Genomic DNA, 27100 nt, shown 5'->3' on the forward strand with positions numbered 1-27100 from the left:
AGATGACAATATCTGGCTGTCAGATGGAAAATGATCATGTGTGTAAATATGAGAGACATGTTTACTTTTACATAGTTGTATGCTTGCAGTTATTCATTCTAAAATCTATAGTCTTTGTCAATCTTTCTCAAACTTTTTGTCCTTGAAATACATTTATTTGGTCTTGGGGAACCCCAGCTAAAGCCAATTAACTGGGAGTCAGAGGGAAGGATGCCCCCTTACCATGGTGATCAGAATAAACTCATAAGCCAAACATGCCAAAATGGTTCCCAAGCAATCTGTTTTGTTTTTAAATAGCTAGAAACACTTATTGAGTCACGAGCGAGCTGGGTCTCCGTGTGACATCCCTGGTTGGCCACGCCCCATGGCTATATAAGAATTGGCAGACACTGGACCTGACATAACAGCGGGAGGCAGCATCGGAGGAAGACTGGATTGGCAGAGGAAGAAGTCATCAGTGGAGGGAGAAGAACCGGGAGAAGATGTAGAGGGAGAAGAAGTAGAGGAAGAAGAAACAGAGAGTGAAGACCAAATGAAGAAGACACATAGCTACGACAGGGGACATTCTTCATTTTTAATAGAAGACTTTTCCAAAACTGTCTCTTGGTTTTTTGGAACACTACACTTTTTTGGGGTGAATAGGTAGGGGTACAATGGACCCCATATTCATTCACACAGAGCCCCCCTGTCCCAAAGCACCCACCCCTCCATAATGAGGCCATGTGGCCTGTTTTGGTCCAGGAGGGGGGGCCCTTTCCTAACCTGCTGCATGCTTGGATAATTGTTTGGTATGAATTCTGGGGGGGACCAGAAAAGTTTAGTTTTGCCGTGGGGTTCCCCCTCATGATGCATACCAGACTCAAATTCAGATCCCGTTCATTCAAGTCGCATGGAAGTCGGACATGAAGTTGCAGGGCAAAGTCAGATCAGAAGGCGTGCAACTTCTGTGTTGGAACAGTGTGAACAGACCCTGAAACCTGGAAGCCAATTGTTTTCTACGCACAGCTGCATAAGATTCTGTGTGCATCAGTTTTAATAAGTCTCCCCCACTGTGCTGTTGATGTGCTATGTGATAAATAATAGTTTAGCGTGGCATTATTAGCAGCACGCTCCAACCAACTGAGCTAAACGGCCCAACATTGCACAGGGGAAGCCAACCAAAGATGCCACAGGGCCATCTGGGCTATAAGTCATTCTGTGGGCAAACGCCATAACCAAAAGCTTTCAGCACACAGAGCAAAAGACCTCCAGGTGCAATGGTAGTGTGTCTGACTCCAGATCAGAAGGTTGCGTGTTCAAATTGAGTCAGGGTCATGTTGCTTTTTTCAAAAAAAGTGCTGTAGGCCTGGAAGAAGCTCCACATCTGGGCTACAGCATTGGGTGGAGGGTCGCAAAGCCCCTAATTAATAGGAATGAAGCAATTAAAACCTGACTCAAGACAACATTAAGAAAAAAAAACAGTTAGGCCCTTCCTAAGAATAGCAGGATACTATCGGAGGTTTGTTATTAACTTTGCAGCTCCATTTATGCATCTCAGCAAAGGGGCCAAGTCCACAAATATTGAAATAGAATGAAGAAGCAGAGAGAGCTTTTCAAGAGCTTAAGGTAGCATTGTACAGAGAGCAGGGTTGACCACCCCCAAGTTTAGTCAAGAATTTCATGTACAAACCTCCCTCTTTATATGGGCCTGGGAGCAGTCTTGTCCCATGAAATGAATGGGGGAGATTATCCAGTAGCATACCTCATCTGGAATCTAACCCCTGCAGAGAGTATTCAATAGTGGAAAGAGAGTCCTTCCCTTTTTTCTTTCCTCATAATGTGTATCATAATATTAAATGATTATATATGTGAGAAATAGAAGAAGGAGGTAAAGGTTTCCCTTCACTTAACTTCCCAATCATGGCAGACATCCATGAGCCGATTGGGTTGGAGTTTTTCTTCATGTTCGCTATTGTCTTCCTCCAAGATACTCTAGCATCCAGGAAGATGTCTGTAGATTCCTCTCATTTGTTACTTCATAGACCCAAAATAAAGCCATATCCGCTCTATGCTCTATAGTTGTGAATAAACTAACATATGCGTTGCTAATGTCTGTTGGTAGTTGGAAGCTGACCATAGAGAAGACCATAGTACATATACAATTGCTTAGCATGTTCTGACCACGTCAAGATGTCTTCTGACATGGCTTTAACTCTAAAGCTCTGGTTGCACAAACATTGCAGAAAAACTCCCAAACTTTCTGCTTATAGGAACTTTTAAGGGCCCTCTAAACCCAGGTTGGTGATGCAAGGATAGGGTAGTGTAAGGTGTAAATGGCACGCACCTTAGAGATTCTAATAAATCACTGGCATAAACCTGTAGTGGTTGCACACGTTAACAAATAAGCTTTTCACTGAATAACAGATACTGATGATATGTCTGGTGTAATAAACCTCCTGCTATCATGGCCACAATATTACTCTGGAATTTTAACAAATAGTGATTTTAATGTATATCAGATTTCAGCAAGTATTTGTACCCATTTAAAAAGATAACAGATTGCCGGAGAATCATTTTCTGGCCTTTTGGGTCCTGCCTTCCTTCCCAGTAGATATATATACATAGGGAAGGTCAGGCTCAGTAGTTATTGTGCTGAGTGGGACCCCATGGGAGCCAGAGGCTCCATGTCAACAGAAAGTATGTAACCTACGTCTGCCACCCCAAGGGATTCACCAATTTTTGACACTACCAGTTTTGGGACTCTCACCTTTTCAGTTATGCCTGGGCAGCCACGGGATAGTTATGAAGTGAACAAAGTTTCATGTAAATGCTGTAATGTGCCTAAATGTTTTAAGTCAATTTCTTGAACTTTTCTTAAGCCTGGTCTGAAGTTATTCAAGGGGTACATGGTGGAACATGGCGTAATAGAAGAACAGGGCCTGTAAAGCACACATAGGGTATGAAGGAGGGCTACTATGAAAAGTTAACTAGGCAGGAGAGTCAAAGTTAGAGAGCAGTCACCACAGGTAACCAGGACCTGGTGGAAGATTTATAGCAGCCGGTCATGGTGTGGTACCTGGCAAAGTTGACAGGTATTCAGTAGTGAGGGGGTCAGTGCTCTGACTCCCTCCCTAGCAGTCGATTACTCCAAAGTATCTGGGACCAAACCCATGGTATGGAGACCCCATATATCTAGCCGCATGGTACTGGAGAGTGGAAGGAATTAATGTTGTGCAAGCATGAGGTCTGCGCAAGTGCGAGACCCCATTCTGTCACTGGGAGTGATGTGGCAGAGGTACGCCAGACTGGTGGAGAGGGCATGGGTTCAGCAGTGTCCCTCCTAAATGCAACATACATCGAGGATGGTGTGTAGTAACATGGGACAGTACCTTTTACAAAAGGACTCTGTACTTTTAACTACTGCACACAGTGTATGAGCCTTCTCTAAGCCAGGGTACTGTCATAATGTTAACTTTCACATGAGTGTGGCCCTGCCTGTTCCCGAACATTGATGAGTGCATACACTAGAAAGGTCAGGGTGAGTAGGCCCCATCCACAAACTGAGCCTCGTAAATGAAAAGTGTTTGAGAAGACTCTGTTCTTTGTAAGAACTTCAAGTTTGAGGTCAGGATTGGAAGAATCCCCTGCCTGGCATTCCAATTTGCCTCAATACATATGCTATGTGCCCATAAGAACAGCTCAATCTTTCTCAACCTTCTTACCCCAGAGAAACCTCTAAAATTATTTTTTGGATCGGGGAAACCCCTATAAAACAAATTTATTGGGGGTCAGTGGCAAAAATGCCTCTTACGTTGGTGGCCAGTGTTAACAAAACTCAAGAAATATACCCTAAGTAGATAAACTTAGTGCTTGAAATTTTGACTACTACTGTAGGTCAATGGACAGCTTAACTTTGGGATATTGTTGTGTATAGAGAAAAATATTGAACTGGAAACTATTCTCTTTATCCAGGAGCAATGTGTTGGTCTAGGAAAGAAGTACAGCTGTGCATTAGATCAAACAGATGCATAACAAAAGACGAGAAGTGTGTCATTGAGAAGTGTGTCCAGGTGACAATGAGGAAACAAACGACACACTTCTGTCTGTCACCTTCACAGCACAGGGTAAGATGGCATCATAAAGGGCTTTAAGAACATCAAAGAGACTTCAGATGGAGATACTTGTTGAAACTAGCTGATATTGTGAAGTGTTATGTTCCAGCTGTTTATTAATGTGCTCAGTGATCTTGGCCCAAAAATGAATGGAATGTTCTTGGACTTATTGAAAAAGAATTTCACATGAATGCAGATAACACTTTCAATTCAAATACAAAGAGCAAATACATGATGAGCACACAGCGTGGTACCTACAAATATTAGCGATTGTTTACCTAATCTGACAATTTCTGGTTGGACCTGAGATTGTTTCTAAAGCTGGTCATACATAGATCAAAATCTATCAATTGACTTGCCATGAACTGGCTTGTTAGGCAATTAACACTCTTCAGAGACACAATTTTCCCGTTGACATCTGGTGCCACATAGCAAGTCACCAGTAGGGATGAGCTGTTGATTTGGTCTGAATCTATGATTGGACTGGTTTTTGCTTGTTTGGAAGTGCAGTGAACAAAAAAAGTAAATGGGTGTTTGGTCAAAATCAACATCCGGCTGCAGAGGGAAGTGAAACATTTAGCAACAGTATTATTACCATTGCTGATTCCCATTCAGAGTGGTTGTTAGAGCTGGGGGCCCATTTCACCCTAATAACCAGTGATGTATCCCCGCCTGGCCCATTCACCTGTTAACTGTGGATTTCCTGCTGCCAGCTAATTGTAGTATGGTGAGGAGCAAAAGAATAAAATGTTTAAAAATATAATTATTTTTAAATGAAATACTTGATTTTAGTATTTAGCAAGAAGGTGAGGTGGTGATTCTAATTATTTGAAAATCTGATGTGTGGATCAATAAACCCTACCCATGGAAGACATTGTTTTCATACACTGCAAAGATGATGGCCAACTAGCCGGAAACAGCTGTATACAGTCGGAATTGAGGGATCAGCCCAGATTTTAGTGAGAACTGTTCTAACATTAAGGAGAAGATTACAATACAGTTTCTTAGAAAACCCTCGGTGCTCTGGGAATCCACTGCTATGTATTAAATATTTATTATGAAACACACTTATACATATACATCCCATGATTATACAAAAGGTTAGCAACTCATAAATGTAACAAAATATATGAAAATAATTTTTAACCAAAAGTTTATCTTTAAAGTTTATGTAAACCTTAACAGTGAACTTTTCTTCTTTGCTTCCTTTTGGTCTAAAAAATAAACAGCTTAAAGCATTTATGCTTGTCAGACCACCTGCGACAGAAATAAAATTAAGTTAAAAAATTAAAAAGTATTATAGTGGAAAGTTTAATTAAAAAAATGTAATAAAAGAAAAGTGAATATCAGGTAAGCTCACAAGCGAAAAAGATGATTGCGCCACACATATTAGGTTTTGCCATGCATGCCAAAATGAAAGCAATAATTATAAGGCCATCATTTATAATAACAGGTGTATGGGAACTTCTACCTTCATATATATCAGCTCTGCCTGGTGCTCAGACTCTGACGCTGCTGACACTGCTCTAACATATGGATCACAGGAAGGAGGGTCGACACTCAGAATAGCATCCAACAATAATATTCCTTTAGTAAAAACGTAATATACAATCGCTGTAAAAACAACCAACGCATTTCAGCTGTTAGGCCTTAATCATGGCTAGCCATGATTAAGGCTGATGGCCGAAACGTGTTGATTGTGTTACAGCGATTGTATATGCATTTTTACTAAAGGAAGATTATTTTTGGATGCTATTCTGAGTGCCAACCATCCTTCCTGTGACCCATCATTTATGGTAACCCTAAACTGATGACCTGTAAATATAGATATTGTAGTTCCGGCTTCATTGCCATTTTGAGGCTTGATTCGTTTGGTATTCTTTTGCTTGATGCAACTTCATCTTTTATAGTTAGCAAAATTGGGCATTATATTGTGCTCGTGTGCACTAAAATTATTTTGATTTTTTTTACTGAAAATATGTGTTTAATAAACAGTTGTGCTTATATTAGGGGACATAAAATTGCAGATGCCACCATTTTATTATCATTGTCTCTACTTACAAAGTTTATAATATTTGTGGATTTTAACATGTGTGCAAAAAATGAAAGAAGAAAAAAGTCTCTAGTAGAGAAGGGTCTAAATACCCCTTTAACCTTCTTGCAGTCTTCCACCATGCTGACACCTAGTGAAAATTGAGGGAAGTGCAGATATACAAGACCCTCAAAGTGCATGTATGAGATGGCTCCAGAGACTTCAGATGGAGATACTTGTTGATATTAACTTAGTTTTGAATTATTTTCTTGTGGAACTATAGAGACTACTTACACGGTGACCATGGATTTATATATTTGTTGTATATACAGTTTTAGTATGGTAAAAATAACATATTTACCCCCCCCCAAAATAAGGCAAAAAACCCCCCAAAAAACAATCATATAAATATAAAAAGTAGCATTTTAATATTTAACTTTACCTATTTTCAGCTGGCATGTAAGAGTTCTCTTCAGAACACGTAACCACTTGCCTACTGGGCACTTAAACCCCCTTCCTGCCCAGGCCAATTTTCAGCTTTCAGCACTGTCACACTTTGAATGACAATTGCGCGGTCATGCTCCACTGTGTCAAATTAAATTTTTATCATTTTTCCCCACAAATAGAGCTTTCTTTTGATGGGATTTATTCACAAACAAAAAAAGACCAAAAACAAAAAAACTAACAAAAAACAGTTTTCATAGTGTGTTATAAAATTTTGCAAACAGGTAATTTTTCTCTTTCATTAATGTGTGCTGATGAGGTTGCACTGATGGGCACTGATAGGCTGCACTGATGGGCACTGATAACGTGGCACTGATGAGGCAGCACTGGTGGGCACTGATAGGTGGCATTGATGGGTGGCACTGATGGGCACTGATATGTGGCACTGAGGGGCACTAATAGGTGGCACTGATAGGTAGCACTGATAGGTGGCACTGATGGACACTGATGGGCACTGAGAGGCACTGGTAGGTGACGTGAATAGGCAGCACTTATGATGAGGCACTGATTGGCAGCAGTGATCCACACTGATAGTTGGCACTGGTGGGCATTAATAGGTAGCACTGGTGGGCACAGATAGGTGCCACTGGTGGGCACTGGTAGGCAGCACTGTTTTGCATTGGTAGGTGGCACTGGTGGGCACTGGCAGGTGGCACTGGTGAGCATAGATGAGGTGGCCTTGGCTCTCCTTTCGAGACTGATGTCCCTCTGACAGAAGCAGGTGTTTTTTTTCTCCTCACGCTAGTAGCGTGAGGAAAAAAATTGCAGATTACCAGCTCTGTTAACATCACGTGATCAGCTATCATTGGCTGTCGGCTGATCGCGTGGTAAGGGATCGGGATCGGCCCCTAACTCCGAACTATGATTAGCCGGGTCTCGTAGACTGGCTGATCACAGAGCATGCCGGGCAGGTCATGCATGGGAGGATGTATATAGACGCTCTCCCGGCAATTAAGGCCCATGCTGTAGCTGTCTTTCGGCTATTTGCACCCATTTTATAAACTTGCTGTCTATAGTATCGCCTTCTAGCATACTTTTACCAATGGAAATTGTATTTTTATTTTTTTGCATGTAAATACTTTTATTAGTCTTCTTTCAGCAGCACTTCCGGCAGCCCACCGCCTAGGTGATTACGTCACTAGGCGATTCGCAAGTACTCCTGGCATAGCGGCCTCATGTATCCCAGGAGTCCTTGCGAATCGCCTAGTGACGAAATCTTGAGTTATTTGCAGACAGGAAATGACGCGAACGTGCCTGATTGACAGGTTGCTATAGCAATGCGGCAGGAACTTCCGCTGATGCCGACATTGCTATGGCAACCTGTCAGGAAGAAGGAGAGCCGGGCAGAGGCATTATGGCGCAAGATCGGGAGATGCATGCTGGGTCGCCAGCTGCACGGAAATCCTGTAAATGAACACAGGAGGGCTTTAGATGCCCACAGCTAACGTGGAACCTGCTTGCTTCCGAGATCTAGTTGGTAATAAACTCTTTTTACAGAAAGTAAAACTATAACACATATGACATTTCTAAATGTTTAGACAAATACAGAGGAGTCTTTAGAAAAAAAAACTGTTTTTTGGGGGACTGGAATATCGCTTTCAATTTTTACATTTTACACATTTTAGAATAGAAATGGTTGGAATTTGTTGACTATCACCTCATCCTGTAACCCTGGGTGGAGGTGAAAAAGAGGATACATAATACAGTAGATCCCATGATTGTGAATGGAGGAACACTGTTAACCAAGCCTCTAATACACTGGGTTAATCAAAAATGTACCGAGCGTGATTGAGTAATTGACTCTTTTGGGAGAGAAAACATCAGAGCTAGGGATGAGCTTCGTGTTCGAGTCGAACCCATGTTCGACTCGAACATCGGCTGTTCGATCGTTCGCCGAATTGCGAACGTTATGGGCCGTTCGCGCTAAATTCGTGTGGCGCGTCACGGCCCATAATTCACTGCGGCATCGCAGTGCATTGCTGGCTGATGATTGGCCAAGCATGCACTATGACCCGCATGCTTGGCCAATCACAGCGCCGTCAGTAGAGAGAGCTGTAATTGGCCAAAGCCAGGGTGGCTTTGGCCAATTATGGCTCAGGGGATTTAGTACACACCCCACACTATATAAGGCCGCCTGCACGGCGGCCCTGTGTAGTGTGTGTTCCGGTGTGCTGAGAGATAGAGAGAGAGAGAGACAGTGTCATTTGATTTGAGTTAGATAGATTAGGCAGAACAGTCAGTCAGTTAGCTGCACTTACAGTGTATTGTGTATATATATGCATCCCAGGTGTTGCATATATATATATACACTGTATTCAGTTTAGCTAGATCCGTTCCTGTTATCTTCTATCTAGACTATTTACATTTAATGCAGTGCGTCCTGCTCACAGTGTTCAGCTAGATCCGTTCCTAATATTTACATTTAGTGCAGTGCGTCCTGCTCACAGTGTTCAGCTAGATCCGTTCCTGTTATCTTCTAGACTATTTACATTTAGTGCAGTGCGTCCTGCTCACAGTGTTCAGCTAGATCCGTTCCTGCAATTTACATTTAGTGCAGTGCGTCCTGCTCACAGTGTTCAGCTAGATCCGTTCCTGCTATTTACATTTAGTGCAGTGCGTCCTGCTCACAGTGTTCAGCTAGATCCGTTCCTGCTATTTACATTTAGTGCAGTGCGTCCTGCTCACAGTGTTCAGCTAGATCCGTTCCTGCTATTTACATTTAGTGCAGTGCGTCCTGCTCACAGTGTTCAGCTAGATCCGTTCCTGTTATCTTCTAGACTATTTACATTTAGTGCAGTGCGTCCTGCTCACAGTGTTCAGCTAGATCCGTTCCTGTTATCTTCTAGACTATTTACATTTAGTGCAGTGCGTCCTGCTCACAGTGTTCAGCTAGATCCGTTCCTGTTATCTTCTAGACTATTTACATTTAGTGCAGTGCGTCCTGCTCACAGTGTTCAGCTAGATCCGTTCCTGTTAAATTCCTACTGACAGGCAGGCTTGTCTGGTTACAGTATATAAAGCTACCTGAAGAAAATTACAGGTGTTCTATTTGATCCTATTAGTACCACGGTCAGGCAGCTAGACTATTTACATTTAGTACAGTGCGTCCTGCTCACAGTGTTCAGCTAGATCCGTTCCTGTTATCTTCCTACTGACAGGCAGGCTTGTCTGGTTACAGTATATAAAGCTACCTGAAGAAAATTACAGGTGTTCTATTTGATCCTATTAGTACCACGGTCAGGCAGCTAGACTATTTACATTTAGTACAGTGCATCCTGCTCACAGTGTACAGCTAGATCCGTTCCTGTTATCTTCCTACTGACAGGCAGGCTTGTCTGGTTACAGTATATAAAGCTACCTGAAGAAAATTACAGGTGTTCTATTTGATCCTATTAGTACCACGGTCAGGCAGCTAGACTATTTACATTTAGTACAGTGCGTCCTGCTCACAGTGTTCAGCTAGATCCGTTCCTGTTATCTTCCTACTGACAGGCAGGCTTGTCTGGTTACAGTATATAAAGCTACCTGAAGAAAATTACAGGTGTTCTATTTGATCCTATTAGTACCACGGTCAGGCAGCTAGACTATTTACATTTAGTACAGTGCGTCCTGCTCACAGTGTTCAGCTAGATCCGTTCCTGTTATCTTCCTACTGACAGGCAGGCTTGTCTGGTTACAGTATATAAAGCTACCTGAAGAAAATTACAGGTGTTCTATTTGATCCTATTAGTACCACGGTCAGGCAGCTAGACTATTTACGTTTAGTACAGTGCGTCCTGCTCACAGTGTACAGCTAGATCCGTTCCTGTTATCTTCCTACTGACAGGCAGGCTTGTCTGGTTACAGTATATAAAGCTACCTGAAGAAAATTACAGGTGTTCTATTTGATCCTATTAGTACCACGGTCAGGCAGCTAGACTATTTACATTTAGTACAGTGCGTCCTGCTCACAGTGTTCAGCTAGATCCGTTCCTGTTATCTTCCTACTGACAGGCAGGCTTGTCTGGTTACAGTATATAAAGCTACTTGAAGAAAATTACAGGTGTTCTATCCCAGCTTAGTGCAGCTACAGGCCATTAGTATGTCTGGAAGGCCAAGAAGGAGAGGCAGACAGTCACAAGCCAATAAGAGAGGGCAAGCAGGCTCTGTGTCTAGTGCTGGTCGTGGAGACGGTGCATCCTCATCAGCACGTGGCCATGGGACACGCTTGGCCTTTTTTTCGGCAGCTGGCCGTGTTGAGCCGCAACATGCGGAAGACTTGGTCGAGTGGATGACCAAGCCGTCCTCATCCTCCTCATCCTCTCTCACCCATGCCCAGGGTGCTTTGTCTGGCAAAGCAACGGCCTCTTCCCTCAGCTCAATGTCATCAGTGACTCCTTCCCTAGCTCCACCATGTCCTCATGAGGATTCCCTCGAACTGTTTGACCACAGTGTTGGGTACATGCTCCAGGAGGATGCCCAGCGTTTGGAAGGCTCTGATGACGATACTGAGCTCGATGAAGGCAGTAACATGAGCGCGGACAGAGGGGGTGCCCAAGAAGGACAGCAATCTGGCAGTCATGCTCCCCCTGCTGCAGCATACTGCCAGGTTTGCTCCAGTGATGAGGAGGGAGGGGATGATGAGGTCACTGACTCAACGTGGGTGCCTGATAGGAGAGAGGAGGAGGAGGAGGAGGAGGAGGAGGAGGAGGCGGCAGCACATCACCAACGAGGCAGGATGCCCTCCAGGGGCCAGCCTAAGGGCAGCACATTGACTGCATCACACCCCAAAGCTCCACATGTGCAGGGCGCTGCAGTCTCTGCGCGTTATTCAAAAAGTTCTTTGGTGTGGGCCTTTTTTGAGACGAGTGCATCAGATCGCACCGCTGCTATTTGCAACATATGTCTCAAGCGTATCTCGCGTGGCCAAAACATCTCCCGCTTGGGTACCACATGCTTGACCAGACATATGTTGACCTGCCATGCAGTTCGTTGGCAAGCGTATCTAAAAGACCCACACCAAAGAACAAAGAGGATCTCTCCTTGCTCCTCATCAGCTGAGATTTCCAACCCCACTAGACCTTCAGTCCTCTCTGAGACCTGCAGTGAGAGGAATGAAGGTGTAGAATTAGGTGTGTCACAGCCAAGTACTTGTGGGCAATCTGCTTTTGGTACACCGACGTCAGATTGTACCAGGCAAATTTCCCTGCCCCAGCTGCTGCACCGCCGAAAGAAGTTTGCTCCCAGCCATCCACATGCCCAGCGGTTGAATGCTAGCTTGGCAAAATTGCTAGCACTTCAACTGCTGCCTTTTCAGTTGGTAGACTCTGCCCCCTTCCGTGAGTTTGTGGAATGTGCGGTTCCTCAGTGGCAGGTACCCAAACGCCACTTTTTCTCACGGAAGGCGATTCCGGCTCTCTACCGGCATGTGGAAGGCAATGTCCATGCCTCGCTGGACAGGGCGGTCAGCGGTAAGGTGCATATTACCGCTGACTCATGGTCCAGCAGGCATGGACAGGGACGTTACCTAAGTTTCACGGCGCATTGGGTGACTCTGCTGGCAGCTGGGAAGGATGCAGGACAAGGTGCAGTAGTGTTGGAGGTTGTTCCGCCACCACGCCTCCAAAATGCTGATTGTGACACACCTCTCTCCTCCACCCCCTCCTCTTCTTCTTCCTCCATGGCCTCTTCCTCGGAACCAGCGGTGCTCCGTAGGCGTTCAAGGGGCTACGCAAGTACGCAGGCCAAAAGATGCCATGCGGTGCTTGAGCTGGTGTGCTTGGGGGACAGGAGCCACACTGGGGCAGAGGTTCTGTCAGCTCTGCAGGGGCAGGTTCAGAGGTGGTTGACGCCACGCCAACTTAAGGCAGGAATGGTGGTTTGCGACAATGGCACCAACCTCCTCTCTGCCCTCCGACAGGGACAAATGACCCATGTGCCCTGTTTGGCTCACGTCCTTAACTTGGTGGTGCAGCGGTTCTTGGGCAGGTACCCGGGCTTACAGGATGTCCTGAGGCAGGCCAGGAAAGTCTGTGTGCATTTCCGCCGGTCATATAATGCCAGTGCTCGGCTGACGGACCTCCAAAAGGAGTTTAACCTGCCCAAGAACCGCCTAATCTGTGACATGCCCACCAGGTGGAACTCAACGTTGGCCATGCTGCAGCGGCTGCACACGCAGCAGAGGGCCATCAATGAGTACCTGTGCGACTATGGCACCAGGACAGGGTCAGGGGAGCTTGGTTTTTTTTCCCCACGCCAGTGGGCCATGATCAGGGATGCATGCACTGTCCTGTCACCATTCGAGGAGGCCACGAGGATGGTGAGCAGTGACAGTGCATGCATCAGTGACACTGTCCCCCTTGTCCACCTGTTGGAGCACACGCTGCGTGGAATAATGGACAGGGCACTTGAGGCAGAACAGAGGCAGGAAGAGGAGGACTTCCTTAGCTCTCAAGGCCCCCTTTATCCAGACAGTGTTCCTGCGTGCCCGCCGATCACACAGGAAGAGGACGAGGAGGAAGAGGAGGAGGAGGAAGATTGTGTCAGTATGGAGGTGGAGCCTGGCACTCAGCATCAGCAGCAGTCTTTAAGGGATCAGTCCCAAGAAACACATGGACTTGTACGTGGCTGGGAGGAGGTGGCTGCGGACCATGTCGTTCTTAGTGACCCAGAGGACTCCGGACCAAATGCCTCAGCAAACCTACGCTGCATGGCCTCCCTGATCCTGCAAAGCCTGCGTAAGGATCCTCGTATTCGTGGTATCAAGGAGAAGGACCAATACTGGCTGGCAACCCTCCTTGATCCACGTTACAAGGGTAAGGTTGCGGACCTTATCTTGCCATCGCAGAGGGAGCAGAGGATGAAACATCTTCGGGAGGCCTTGCAGAAAGGTCTGTGCAACGCGTTCCCAGAGACTGGGAGGTTACAAACTCCTGTTTCTGGACAACGTGTTGCTGAGGCTTCGGTCAGTCAAAGAAGGAGCGGTGGAGAAGGTGGCCGTCTGACCGATGCGTTCAGACAATTTTTTGGTCCGCAGCCCCAAGGTATGATCGGTTCCAGCAACCATCGTCAGCGTCTGTTTTACATGGTGCAGGAATACCTAGGGGCAAGATCAGACTTGGACACCTTTCCCACCGAAAATCCTCTGGGTTACTGGGTCTTGAGGATGGATCACTGGCCAGAGCTTGCACAGTATGCAATTGAGCTACTGGCCTGTCCTGCATCCAGCGTTCTTTCGGAACGCACATTCAGTGCTGCTGGAGGCGTGGTAACCGATCACAGGGTGCGTCTGTCCACCGACTCGGTCGATCGGCTGACCTTCATAAAAATGAATGAGTCTTGAATCACCACCAGCTACCAAGCACCTGATGCTGATGTAACCGAATAATTTTTTTTGAAATCTCAGATCCCTTCAAAGACTGCCTATGCTGATGCTGAGTGACTATCCCTGAGTAATTATCCTCTTCCTCCTCAATCATCACGCTGATAGCTTGTAAGAACATTTTTGGTTCTGGGCGCCACCACCAGTGCCTAAGGCACAATTTTTCAGCCCCTGTTTAACAGGGGCGTGTAATTACAATTTTTGATGTAATACTTTGCAGCAGGGCTCGTTCCTGCATTCCAACTAGAGTGTCTGTGAGGGGTTGCAGTGTTGTGGCACCAGCACCAGTGCCTAGGGCCCAATTTTTCTGCCCCTGTCTAACAGGGGCGTGTAATTACAATTTTTGATGCAATACTTTGCAGCAGGGCTCGTTCCTGCGTTCCAACTAGAGTGTCTGTGAGGGGTTGCAGTGTTGTGGCACCAGCACCAGTGCCTAAGGCCCAATTTTTCTGCCCCTGTTTAACAGGGGCGTGTAATTACAATTTTTGAAGCAATAATTTGCAGCAGGGCTCGTTCCTGCGTTCCAACTAGAGTGTCTGTGAGGGGTTGCAGTGTTGTGGCACCAGCACCAGTGCCTAAGGCCTAATTTTTCAGCTCCTGTTCAACAGGGGCATGTAATTACAATTCTTGATCTAATATTTCACAGCAGGGCCCTGTGAGGGCTTACAGTGTTGTGGCCACAGCAACACCTAAGGCCCAAATTTCTGCTGAGTATATAGGGCAGGACCCTACTTTCAAACATCTAACTTACAAACGACTCCTACTTGCAAACGGAAGGAGACAACAGGAAGTGAGATGAAATCTACCCCTAGGAAGGGAAATTCTCTCCTGTAAGAGTTAATATGGGAAAACAATTTCTCCTTTCCACTGATGCTTTCCAATCCTTGTTCCACAAAAAAACCCAAATTTTCAAAAAACATTTTTCATTGGGACAAAAAAGTGAGGTGAAATCTTCTGAAGAGGAGGAAAGACAGCAAAACAAATGTCACAGGGGTGATAACCCTTCCCTATGTTTTCCAAAAAGCTTAGAAAAGATTTTTTGGCTGGAGCTAAACACGTTAAAAATGTTCAAAATTACAAACAGATTCTACTTAACAACAAACCTACAGTCCCTGTCTTGTTTGCACCGCCTGTATACTGCTGTTCAGAGTATATAGGGCCTGGTGGCCCCACACCTTTCCTTATTTTAATTTGGGTGCGGGGTTCCCCTTAATATCCATACAAGACCCAAAGGGCCTGGTAATGGACTGGGGGGTACCCATGCCGTTTGTCTCACTGATTTTCATCCATATTGCCATGACCCGACATGACATTAAACCCGCAAGCAGTTTTAAATGAGATTTTTTCCTTTAAAAATGACATTTGGTGCAGGGACTGTTCTAAACATGGGAAACATGCGTCACTTTACAGGCATACTATAGACACCCCCCAGGTACGATATTTAAAGGAATATTTCACTTTTTTTTTTTTACTTTAAGCATCATTAAAATCACTGCTCCCGAAAAAACGGCCGTTTTTAAAAGTTTTTTTTGCATTGATACATGTCCCCTGGGGTAGGACCCGGGTCCCCAAACCCTTTTTAGGACAATACCATGCAAATTAGCCTTTAAAATGAGCACTTTTGATTTCGAACGTTCGAGTCCCATAGACGTCAATGGGGTTCTAACGTTCGTGCGAACTTTCGGTCCGTTCGCGGGTTCTGGTGCGAACCGAACCGGGGGGTGTTCGGCTCATCCCTAATCAGAGCTTTTGCATGAGGCAGAAACATTAGTGTCTGTTAAAGCCAAACTCCTTCTTTTGTGCATCCCCACTCTATACTTTCCCATCTCTTTTTCAACTACCCGAAACCAGATAAATGACATAACTTCAGGAGGTTTGTCCCTCATGAACTTAGCATAGGCTGAATATTAATGATCAACCATCACTTACAGGTGGGCTCTGTGGCGCAATGGATAGCGCATTGGACTTCTAGTGGCTGTAGTTATTCAAAGGTTGTGGGTTCGAGTCCCACCAGAGTCGCTTTTTTGTAAGTCTAATGCCGAACAATTAATTAGGATGGATTCAAATTGTTGTGGTGTGGTAACGTGCGTTATGCCATGTGTTTTTGTGCAATGCTTTAAGACAGCCCACACTTTCAAACTGGCTATCTACGGCACCAAAACATTCTGTAACATAGTGCATTGTAACGATTGGTAGTACTTTAACGAGTGTAAGTGTAGCACCCTCTAATGTGCTAGAAGAATAGTGTAGGTTTTTTTGAGAATAGGTAAATTTCCAGGCTTGGCTGGCAGCCAAACCTGGGTGTTCTTTTGTGATCTGGGTTGGGAGTGGCTCAGAGTAGTGCTGGGTGACTCAAAGGTGGTGTCACCAAGACCTCCTACTTTTTTCCAGAATCTTCTGGTTCCTTATGTAAAGAGAGGTTGGAGCTGAGGTGGAGCCACCAGGGGTGTCCTAAGGAGCCCTGACCAATCCCCAATCTGAATTGGCAGGGGGCAGGCCTCCTTAAATAACCAGGGTCGGCACAGTGTTAGGCTGTTGGGTCCTTTGAGGGAGCTCCCCAATCTGGGGGGGTGACCTTGGGCCTGGGCTCGGGTGCAGACGGGACCCTCCTACAACCCACAAAGGTGTCCTGGACAGGAGGCACAGGAGGAGCAAGAGAGGACAGCAGGAGAACACTGCTGGTCAAGTCTCCAGGAGTTCCACAGAGGCAGCCAAGAGGGCTGTGAGTGTTCACACCATTGGGGGGACTAGGAGGCATGCCTGAGAGGATTGAGATACAGCAGTCTGGGATAGGTGACGAGCCAGTCTGGAGGATGGTGGTGGCATGGGCAGTGGAAAGGGGCAGCTGCAGCCAGGAGGGCTGGCAGTGCCTAAAGAGGTTGTACTGGGAGCAGTAGCCACAGGGACAGCTAGCACTGGGACTGTCCTACAATTTTGCTACACCATAGGGGCCCGTGGTCCTTGCCTGTAAGGGGCATCTGCTGTAGGCCTGGCTGAGCCAGTTTTGGGTCTACAGAGCTAGCTAGTCTGGAAAGAGAAAAGAAGCAATATGCAGGAGGAAAGAGAAGTGATGTCCTGAAAGGAAGCGATGTGCAGGAGGAGAGAGGAGAGATGACCTGAAAAGAGGCGATGTGCAGGAGGAGAAGAGGAGTGTATATACTGTTGATTATATAGTAGTCCCAACTTTGACTTTAATCACCTGGGTATCTCATAAGTTCCCCATCCCTATCCAAGTTTAATTCCCCTCAATAAAACATAAAAACAAGTGCAAGGACTGCTTTCCTGACTCCGAGTGAAAAGTGTGTTTCTGGCTGGGCAGGGTGACAGACGGACTACTACTTTCAGCAGCCCCTACGGGGGTACTGCTACATAAGTAAGGTGTGTTGGGGTGATGCAAAAATAAATTGCACTGCAGCACACCAACGGGTATAACACACTTTTGGAAGCTACCTTTGATGACCTCTTAAGAGTTTCCTTTAAAGTGGTTGTAAACCTCAGACATCAAATATGAACAAAGCATATCCCTCTATAGTGTGTACTCATCTCAGTAAAGAGCACTAGGGATAATTTCTGTCTGTTGCTTCATTCCTTCCACAAAACTCAGCCTCAGTACTCATCTTTAGAGCCCTTATTCCGTGTACACACGAGCAGACTTTTCGACAGCAAAAGTCCTACAGAACTAATCCGCCGGACAATTCGATTGTGTGTGGGCTTCATTGGATCTTTGTTGTTGAAAAATCAGACGGACTTTAGAAATAGAACATGCTTCAAATCTTTCCGACGGACTTGAGTCCGGTCGAAAAATCCGTTCGTCTGTATGCTAGTCCGACGGACAAACAACGATGCAAGGGCAGCTATTGGCTACTTCCTTATTCTAGTCCAGTCGTACGTCATCACGTTCAAATCGGTCGGACTTTGGTGTGATCCTGTGTAGGCAAGTCCGTTGCATCGAAACTCCGTCGAAAGTCAGTCAAAAAGTCCTTTGGAGTTCATTACGTTGAAAGGCCGCTCGTGTGTACACGGCATTAGGCTAGTTGCATTCAGTAGGATGGCTCTTGGAAGGAGCCTTTATAAGTCAATGTCAATTTTAGGAGCGCTGTATGGGACCCCATGATTTCTAACAGCAGCCCTGATCCAGAGACTCCATGATTAAAAGAACTTAAAGTGGTTGTAAGTCTTAGACATGAAATATGAACAAAGCATATCCCTCTATAGTGTGTATTTGTCTCAATCTAGAGCACTAAGTGTAATTTCTGTATGTTGCTCTATTCCTCTGATATCTGCATGAGTGTGTAATTTAAGCTCCCCATCCCCTTTTCTGAAAGCTGTATAAATTCTGGACTTTGAATGGATTTATAGAAGAGAAGACTGCAGATAAACAGGAACAACTTATGTAGAAGGATTTGTTTCATCCCTGTGTATCATCTGGGACCAGTCACTTCACTGGGCATATGGAAGGATTTAAAACCACTTTAAAGGGAATGTATTTTTGTATATAATTTTCACATGTATTTATTTTTTGTTATGGTTTAAACGAAATAAGTAACATTAAAATAGTTTTTCTTTATTTTTTAAAACATAAAAAAATATATATATTATTACTATGTAGTCATCCCTCCATCCATCCTGCAACCCATCCATCCATTCATCTTCCTACCCACCTATTTATCCATCCATCAAATACATGGAGGTAGAAATTTCAATTCACACTTGATCAGACTCTAAACTGAAATACACTCCTTATTATTATAGAACAATGACTCTCAGATAGCTTAGTATGGAGTTTCAATCAGACAAAGGGAGCCTGAAAGTTATATGTTGGCTGTGTTTTTTCTTTAACTAACCCAACTAACCCAAGGTGCTTTTGAAATATTCTGTCTTGCATTAAATATTGTATTCCTTTGTAAATATCTGTTATAAACAAATACACTATTAGTTTAAATAACTTTAAACTTAAAGCCCAACCTTGAGCTATTTTTTATTTCATTTGAAAGGTCCCCCAGCCACATCTAAAAAAAAAAAAGCAGCTGCAAATCACAACTTTAATCATGAGCTGTTCCCCACAGTTCATCTTCTTTGCTACAAGATGTCTTCAATCTTTTGGGTCAAATAGATGGATGAAAAGATAGATAGATAGATAGATAGATAGATAGATAGATAGATAGATAGATAGATAGATAGATAGATAGATAGATAGATAGATAGATAGATAGATAGATAGATAGATAGATAGATAGATAGATAGATAGATAGATAGATAGATAGATACTTTGCACACACATGACGTTTAATGGCATGCCAGTCTTATTCCGTAGGGTTCAATATTGGGTGAGCGTGGAGGAACTTGACTGACCTGCAGAGAGCCCTGACCTCAACCCAAAATAACTCATTTGGGATGAATTAGAGTGGAGACTGTGAGCCAAGCCTTCTCGTCCACATCAGTGCCTGACCTCACAAATGTGCTTCTGGAAGAATGGTCAAACATTCCCATAGACACACTCCTAAACATGGTGGACAGTCTTCCCAGAAGAGTTGAAGCGGTTATAGCAGCAAAGGGTGGGCCAACTCTTTATTGAACCCTACAGACTAAGACTGGGGTGCCATTAAAGTTCATGTGCATGTAAAGGCAGGTCCCAATACTTTTGGTAATATAGTGTAAATTATACCATAAAAAGATGTAATGATAGATAGATAGATAGATAGATAGATAGATAGATAGATAGATAGATAGATAGATAGATAGATAGATAGATAGATAGATAGATAGATAGATAGATAAATGTTGCTTTGATGATTTATACCTAATCCTTCGAAACTACATATACAGTAAGTAAATATTATAATATACAGTATTTAAAAATAACAATGATTAGAAAATAACAGAAATGTCACATTCTTGTGTGTTGTATAGCTTCATACATTATCAGTTGTCAGGCTATACAAATGGCAGAGTCAGGGTGAGAATTGCATGTTGTCCTTGTTAGCTTGACACACTTCCCAACACACTTTGTCCCTCTTTCCGACAGCTTGTTTGATTTTTTTTTTTTTTGCTTCTTATAATAGCTTGCAAAGGTTTTCTCCATGAAAGGACCCAATTTTACATTTTTTGATTGCCCTCATGAACAGAGGAACGAACAAAAGCAAGAAGTGTCTATTCAATGGAGTTGGATGGGAAATTGCATGCTTTGTAACGTCCATTCTTTTTATCTTTATCTCTTTTCCTTTTTTCCCTTAGTTGTGGTCAGTATGGAAATGGATTTTCCATCCTGCTCAAGTAATGTACTAGTGGATGTTGTTGTATAGTAGTACAAAACGGAAAATGTTTAACTACATATTACATTGTGATTTAGTTTTGTGCACATACACAAGGAATAAGAATGTCACTGCATGTTAGAAATTCCCTTTTAGAATGCATATTCATGGAACCGATTGACATTTTAATAGTTTATTCAGAACATTGCATTGCTATTGTCAAGTTTTTACAAAAACATCCCAGACAGTGAAAGCTAATTGCTTCCACAAGTATGAGGGACCTTGTATAGGTTGGATATCTGCATTCCCAAAGAATTCTTCATTGGACACACAGAAGTGGAAGAAGGAGGCAGCCTGATGCTCTATTCAAAAACGGAGGCAACAAATAATTAAATAAGAAAAAGTCACCAATGCCACCTATTATATAGGACAAGTCCACCCCAAACAATGACATCTCTGGAAGAACTGCTGACTTTACAACCTCATTAAAAGTGCCAAAGGCACCAAAAGGCAGTAGGACACTGTTTATCCTCAGAAGTGTGTCTTTTTCTTGAACACACTTCTTATTGTCCTATCACCATACAGAGGTGACATCACCTCCATAATTTGAAGTTTGTTGCTAAATTCACACTGTTCTGTGGGAAAATTTCAAGTCTACAGTTCCCGGATACAGGGAGTCCAAGACTGTTGTTGACAATTGGGGACAATTTTTTCAGTCTTTTGGAAGGAAGACCTTTGTTGGGATTCCTTTGATTCTGTCCAGCGCTTTTTCTAGTCAAATAATTACCTTTAATGACCAGAAGAGTAGTCTTTGGCTCATGTGACCAAAGATGGCCATAGAAGATAATGGTCTTTTTCTACAGTTGAGTACAGAGGCCAGGAATGACAGTTTTGTCCATGGCTATACCTGGCAAGAAAGGCCAACAGCAAAAAGAGTGGCAAACAATTAAAAAAGATATCCTGGGTTTACAGGTTCAAAGTATATGTAAGTTTTAACTTGTTAATGTCATTTCAAAAGTTATTTTTAATATTTTTAAAACATCAGCTTCCAAGGGTGTGCATGTCACCCTATTCTAAAAATCCCCATTTAAAATACATATTCATGGACTCGATTGGCATTTTACTAATTTACTCAAAACATTGCATGATAATCGTCTCTTGTAACCTGCAATCTTGCTAATTTCTTTTAAGTTACTTGACATATTCTTAATTTACGGCATGTGTTTTTTTATAAACATCCCAGACAGTGAAAGCTATTCGCTCCCATAAGCTTGAGGGACCTTGAATGGGTTGGGTATCTGCATTTCCAAAGAATCCTTCACTGGACACACAGAAGTGGAGGAAGACAACAGTCTGATGCTCCATTGTAATACAGAGGCATCAAATTAAATGTGAAAAAGTCACAATACCACCTTTTATATAACACAGCTCTATTCCAGATAATGACTTCTCTGGACAAGCTAGTGGCTTCACAGTCTTATTAAAGGTGCTTGAAGCACCAAAAGGCAGCGGAACACCTTTTTCTCTTAAGAAGTGTGTCTTTTTCATGAACACACTTCTTAATTGTCCTATTACTATACAGAGGTGACATCAACTCCGTGATATAAAGTTCCTTGTTAATTTGACACTTGGGCTGTGGGAAAATCTCAAGTCTCGTGTTCCTGTATACAGGAGTCCAAGACTTTAGCTGTGAAGACAATATTTTAGTATTAAAAAGTGGCTCTACCTATTAGGATTCCCTAAATTCTGTCCAGCCCTCCCCATCTTCTCAAAAATTCAATGAAGAGGGGCCTGCCTATTCTACCTGTAAGGGTCAAGACAGTCTTTTAGAGCTCTTTGATTCATGTGACCACTGATGGCCATAGAAGATAATAGTCTTTTCCTGCAGTTCAGAGGTCAAGAATTACTAGTTTGTTCATGGCCATCTCTGGCAACATAATTCTACAACAAAGGAGAGTGCAATAGCATTAAAAACCTTTCCTGGATTTACAATTTTATAGTATACTGTATGTAAACCCAGTTGCTAAAATCTCAAATAAGTGTTAACTTGTCAAAATAGTTTCAAAAGTTCAAAAGTTATGTTTAATAATTTAATAATTTTTAAACTGCTCCTTCCTTCCTTCCATACACACAGGCGGACTTTTCGACCGGACTGGTCCGACGGACCGAATCTGACGGACAATCTGACCTTGTGTGGGCTGCATCGGACTTCCGACGGACTGTTTAGGTCGGAAATCTGACGGACTTTAGATTTGAAACTTGCTTCAAATCTTCCCGCCGGACCAAATACGACGCAAGGGCAGCTACAGCACCTGCCCGTGAGAATGTTTCCAGCGCGATCCTATTGCGCTGGTTCTCGGCGACAGGGTGCTACATCTCGCACTCGCTGCAATAGGAAAAACACATTTTCCTATTGCAGCAAGCGCGGGGGGAGGCGACAATGTCCCTTAGGTCTGGTATGGATTTTAAGGGGAACTTCCTACGCTGAGCATGGCCCGGGACTGTGATGTTATAAGGGGGCGGGGTCATCGGATGACATCACCCGGTGACCCCGCCCCATGCCTATATAGGTCATTATGCACCGTCCACACAGCATTACAGCGGGAGAGAGCGTTGTGTCTGAAGAAGAGAAGAGGGAAGAAGATGACGCAGAAGACCGGGCCACCACTAGCAAAAGAGCGGCACAAGATAGCAGAGGAACCCAGCAGAAGAACCTGACACCGGGAGAAGAGGCCGAACACTGGGAGAAGAGGCCGGAGAGAGCGGAGAAGTCGGAAGAAGACCCCCGAAGTTGGAAGAAGACCCCCGGAGCTGCCTAATAAATTACTTTAAAAACCTGTGTAGTGTGTTTTTTTATTGACGCTTTTTTCCTAGGTGAATGGGTCGGGGTACGATGTACCCCATACTCATTCACATAGGGTGGGGGGCCGGGATCTGGGGCCCCCTTATTAAAGGGGGCTCCTGGATTCTGATAAGCCTCCCGCCCGCAGACCCCGGCAACCAACGGCCAGGGTTGTCGGGAAGAGGCCCTTGTCCTCATCAACATGGGGACAAGGTGCTTTGGGGAAGGGGGGCCACAGGATGCCCCCCTCCTCCAAAGCACCCACCCCCCCATGTTAAGGGCATGCAGCCTGGTACGGTTCAGGAGGGGGGGTCGCTCTTCCCCACCCCCTTTCCTGACCGGCCGGGCTGTGTGCTCGGATAGGGGTCTGGTATGGATTTTGGGGGGACCCCACGCCGTTTTTTCAGCATAGGGGGTTCCCCTTAAAATCCATACCAGACCTAAGGGCCTGGTATACCCTGCGACGGGGCCCGCAAAGTGTCAATCTCGCCGATAAAAGCGGCGAGATTGACTTCCTTTCCTAGTCCCGTCGTACCCGAGTCTCGTTCAAAATGAACGGACTTGTCCGTGTGTGGGCAAGTCCGTTAATTCGGAAAGTCCACCGTAACTCTGTTGAAAGTCCGTCGGGAAGACCGGCGGACCTAGTCTGCCGGAAAGTCCGGTCGTGTGTAGGCAAGTCTGTCCATTCAGAAAGTCCGTCGGAAGTCCGCCGGAACTCCATCGGGAAGACCGTCGGACCTAGTCTGCCGGAAAGTCCTGTACGCTGCATTACTCTCTCTCTTTCTTGTTTCTTTAGTTGTGGTCATTATGGAACTGGATTTTCCATCCTGCTCATATTATGTACTAGTAGAAGTTGTAAAATAGTACAAAACTGAAAATGTTTAGCTGCATATTACATTGTGATTTAGTTTTGTGTACATACAAACAGAATAAGCATGTCACTGCATGCTACAAATTTAAAATACATACTCTTGGACCCAATTGACATTTTAACAGATTATTGAAAACATTGCATGATAATCATCTCTTGTAACCTGCAATCTTTCTACTGTCCTATAAAATACTTGTCTGCTTGTTTCCAGCATGTGTTTTCTATAAAGATCCTAGGCAGTGAAAGCTAATTGCTCCCACAAGCTTGAGAGACCTTGTATGGGTTGGACATCTGCATTCCCAAAGAACACTTCACTGGACATGGAGAAATGGGGGAAGGAGAAAGCCTGATGCTCCATTCAAATACAGAGGCAACAAATGATTAAATGTGGAAAAGTCACCAATGCTACCTATTATATTGGACAGGTCTACTCTAGACAATGATATCTCTGGAGGAGCTGGTGGCTTAAACACCCGCAAATGAAGCGCTGCACCTGCAATCTCATGCATAGACGTGGCGCTTCCCATAAGTGCACTGTGTCCGGCTTCGCACTTTGTCCGGCGTCCGAACACAGTGCACTTAAGGACCTTTTTTTGTATTTTTTTTAAAGGGCGAGTTTAAAAATTTTTTTTTTTACATTTTTTTGTGACTGCCGGGAGGAGGGGTGGCGCCCATGCGCCCCCTATGGACGGGCTGCCACTGGGTGAGCCTAGAATAAGGCTTACCTATAGGTAGTGGAAATATCTCCTAAACGTTCGCTGTTTAGGAGATATTTACCTTGTAGTGCGCCAATGATGTCATCGGCACATGCGCTGTGAAGAAACTGACCTTTGTGCAGTTTCTTCACTCGCAAGTGCCGTGACTGACGGCTTCCCGGAAGGAAGAGGGGCTGGGATGAATGCAGGTATGTGCCACATAATGGGCTTGTATGCGATACTACCCCATTATGCTTTTACTTTGCAGGGGAACAAAGAGGAAGTAAAACCCATCAGGGTTTACTTCCTCTTTAAATTCACACTGAGCTGTGGAAAAATCTCAAGTCTACAGTTCCTGGATACAGAGATTCCAAGAAGTTTATTGTAGAAACAATTTTTCATGTCTTAAAAGGGGACTCTCCCTTCATTTGAATTCCCTGGCTTCTGCCCAGCCCTTCTTCTTGTCAAATAATTGCCCTTTATGGTGAAAAGAGTTGGCCTAGTCTATCTGGCCTGCCAGGGTCAGAGCAGTGTTTTGTGCTCTTTAGCTCATGTGACCGGTCATAGAAGTTTTGTACAGTTCAACACAGAGGTCAGGAATGACTATTTTCTCTATGGGTATCCCAGTCAAGTAAGCCAACAGCAAAGAAGAATACTCATGTCACCTTATTCTAGAAATCCCCATTTAAAATACATATTCATGGACCTCATTGGCATTTTACCAGTTTATACAAAACATTGATTATTGGCTCTAGTAACCTGCAGTCTTTCTATCTTCCTCCAAAATACTTGTTAATTTCCAGTGTGTTTTCTATAAACATCCCAGACAGAGAAAGCTTATTGTTCCCATAAGCTTGAGGGACCTTGTATGAGTTAAACATCAGCATTCCCAAAGATTCCTTCACTGGACATGGAGTCGTGGAGGTAGGAGACAGCCCAATGCTCCATTGAACAGAGGCTCCAAATAAATAAATGGGAAAAAGTCGCCAATGCCACCTATTATATAGGAAAAGGCTACTCTAGACCATGACTTCTCTGGAGGAGCTGGTGGCTTCACAATCTCATTGAAAGTGCTAGAGGCACCAAAAGGCAGCAGGACGCCTTTTGTCATTAAAAGTGTGTCTTTTTCATGAACACACTTCTTAATTGCCCTATTACCAGACAGAGGTGACACCACCTCCATAATTTGAAGTTCCTTGTTAATTTCACACTGGGCTGTGGGAAACACTCAAGTCTACAGTTCCCGGATACACAAGTCAATAAATAATTTCCATGAACTTTTATTACAAGAAGAGTTGGCCTAATCTACCTGGCCTGCCAGGGTCAAGACAGCATTTTAGCGCTCTTTAGCTCATGTGGCCAGTGATGGCGAAAGAAGATAATGGTCTTTTCCAATAGTTCAGCACAGAGACCAGTAATGAACATTTTGTCCTTGGCCATCCCTGGCCATATAAGCCAGTAGCAAATGAGAGCGGTAGGGAAATGAAAAAGCTTTCCTGGATTTACAATTTTATAGTATATGTAAACCCGGTTGCTAAAATCCCATATATTTTTTAACGTGTTATTAAATTTCAAAAGTTATTTTTAATGCTTTCCCTGTATCTTTCTCTTTTGCCTTCATTCTTCCCCCTTTCTCTCCACATTTCTTCCTTTCTTTCTTCCTGCCTTCCTGATTTCCTATCTCTCTCTCTATACGACTTTCTATCAATCAACTATCTGTATTACAATACTATAATCAAATAGATAATAAAGACAGTCGTATTATAACCACATGCACCATACATTATGGTCATTAAGGTTGATTTACTAAAGGAAAACAGACTGTGTACTTTGCAAAGTTCAGTTGCACTTTACAAGTGCAGACGTTCAAGAGCTTAGTAAATGAGCAGAAGCTCTGCTGACTTCCATCATCCAATCATGTGCAAGCAATAATGCTGTTTTTTTTATTTTCCCTGCATGTGATTGGGTATTCTTTGCAAAGTGAAGCTTTACCTCATTTACTAAGCTCTGAAGCAACTATGCTTGCAGAGGGCAACTGTCTATTTGCCTTTAGTAAATCAACCCCATTGTCTAACTGGATTTTCCATCCTGCTCATAATATGTATTAACCCCTTCCCGCCCTCACTATAGCCAAATGATGGCTACAGCATGGGCTTACTTTGCCAGGAGGGCGTCTATTGATGTCCCCCTGTGATCACGCTTCCCGCATGCCTCCTGTCCTTTGGACTCAGCTGGTCACGGATCGGGGTAAAGGGCCAATCACAGCAGCCCTTTACCACTTGATCAGCTATGTCCAATGACAGCTTATCACGCATGTCAACACAAGCCTGTTTTCGGCTTTTCTTTCCTCACACTGACAGCGTGAGGAGAGAAGAAGAGATCCGATAACCAGCTTGTGTTAAAGGGACATCGACACAGATAATCAGTGTCCTGATTATCAGTGCAGTCTGACC

At 44.1% G+C, this 27100-nt stretch overlaps 1 non-coding gene across 1 annotated transcript; it reads left to right on the top strand.

The window, feature by feature from the left end:
• The first annotated feature begins 15921 nt into the window (after window positions 1–15921).
• On the top strand, window positions 15922–16006 carry TRNAR-UCU (transfer RNA arginine (anticodon UCU)). Its single transcript is given in 2 exon segments — window positions 15922–15958; window positions 15971–16006. It is a non-coding gene; the product is annotated as a tRNA-Arg (tRNA).
• Window positions 16007–27100: the final 11094 nt, after the last annotated feature.

The sequence above is a fragment of the Aquarana catesbeiana genome, linkage group LG03 (genome assembly GCF_042186555.1).
Source record: "Aquarana catesbeiana isolate 2022-GZ linkage group LG03, ASM4218655v1, whole genome shotgun sequence".
NCBI classification, from domain to species: Eukaryota; Metazoa; Chordata; class Amphibia; order Anura; family Ranidae; genus Aquarana; species Aquarana catesbeiana.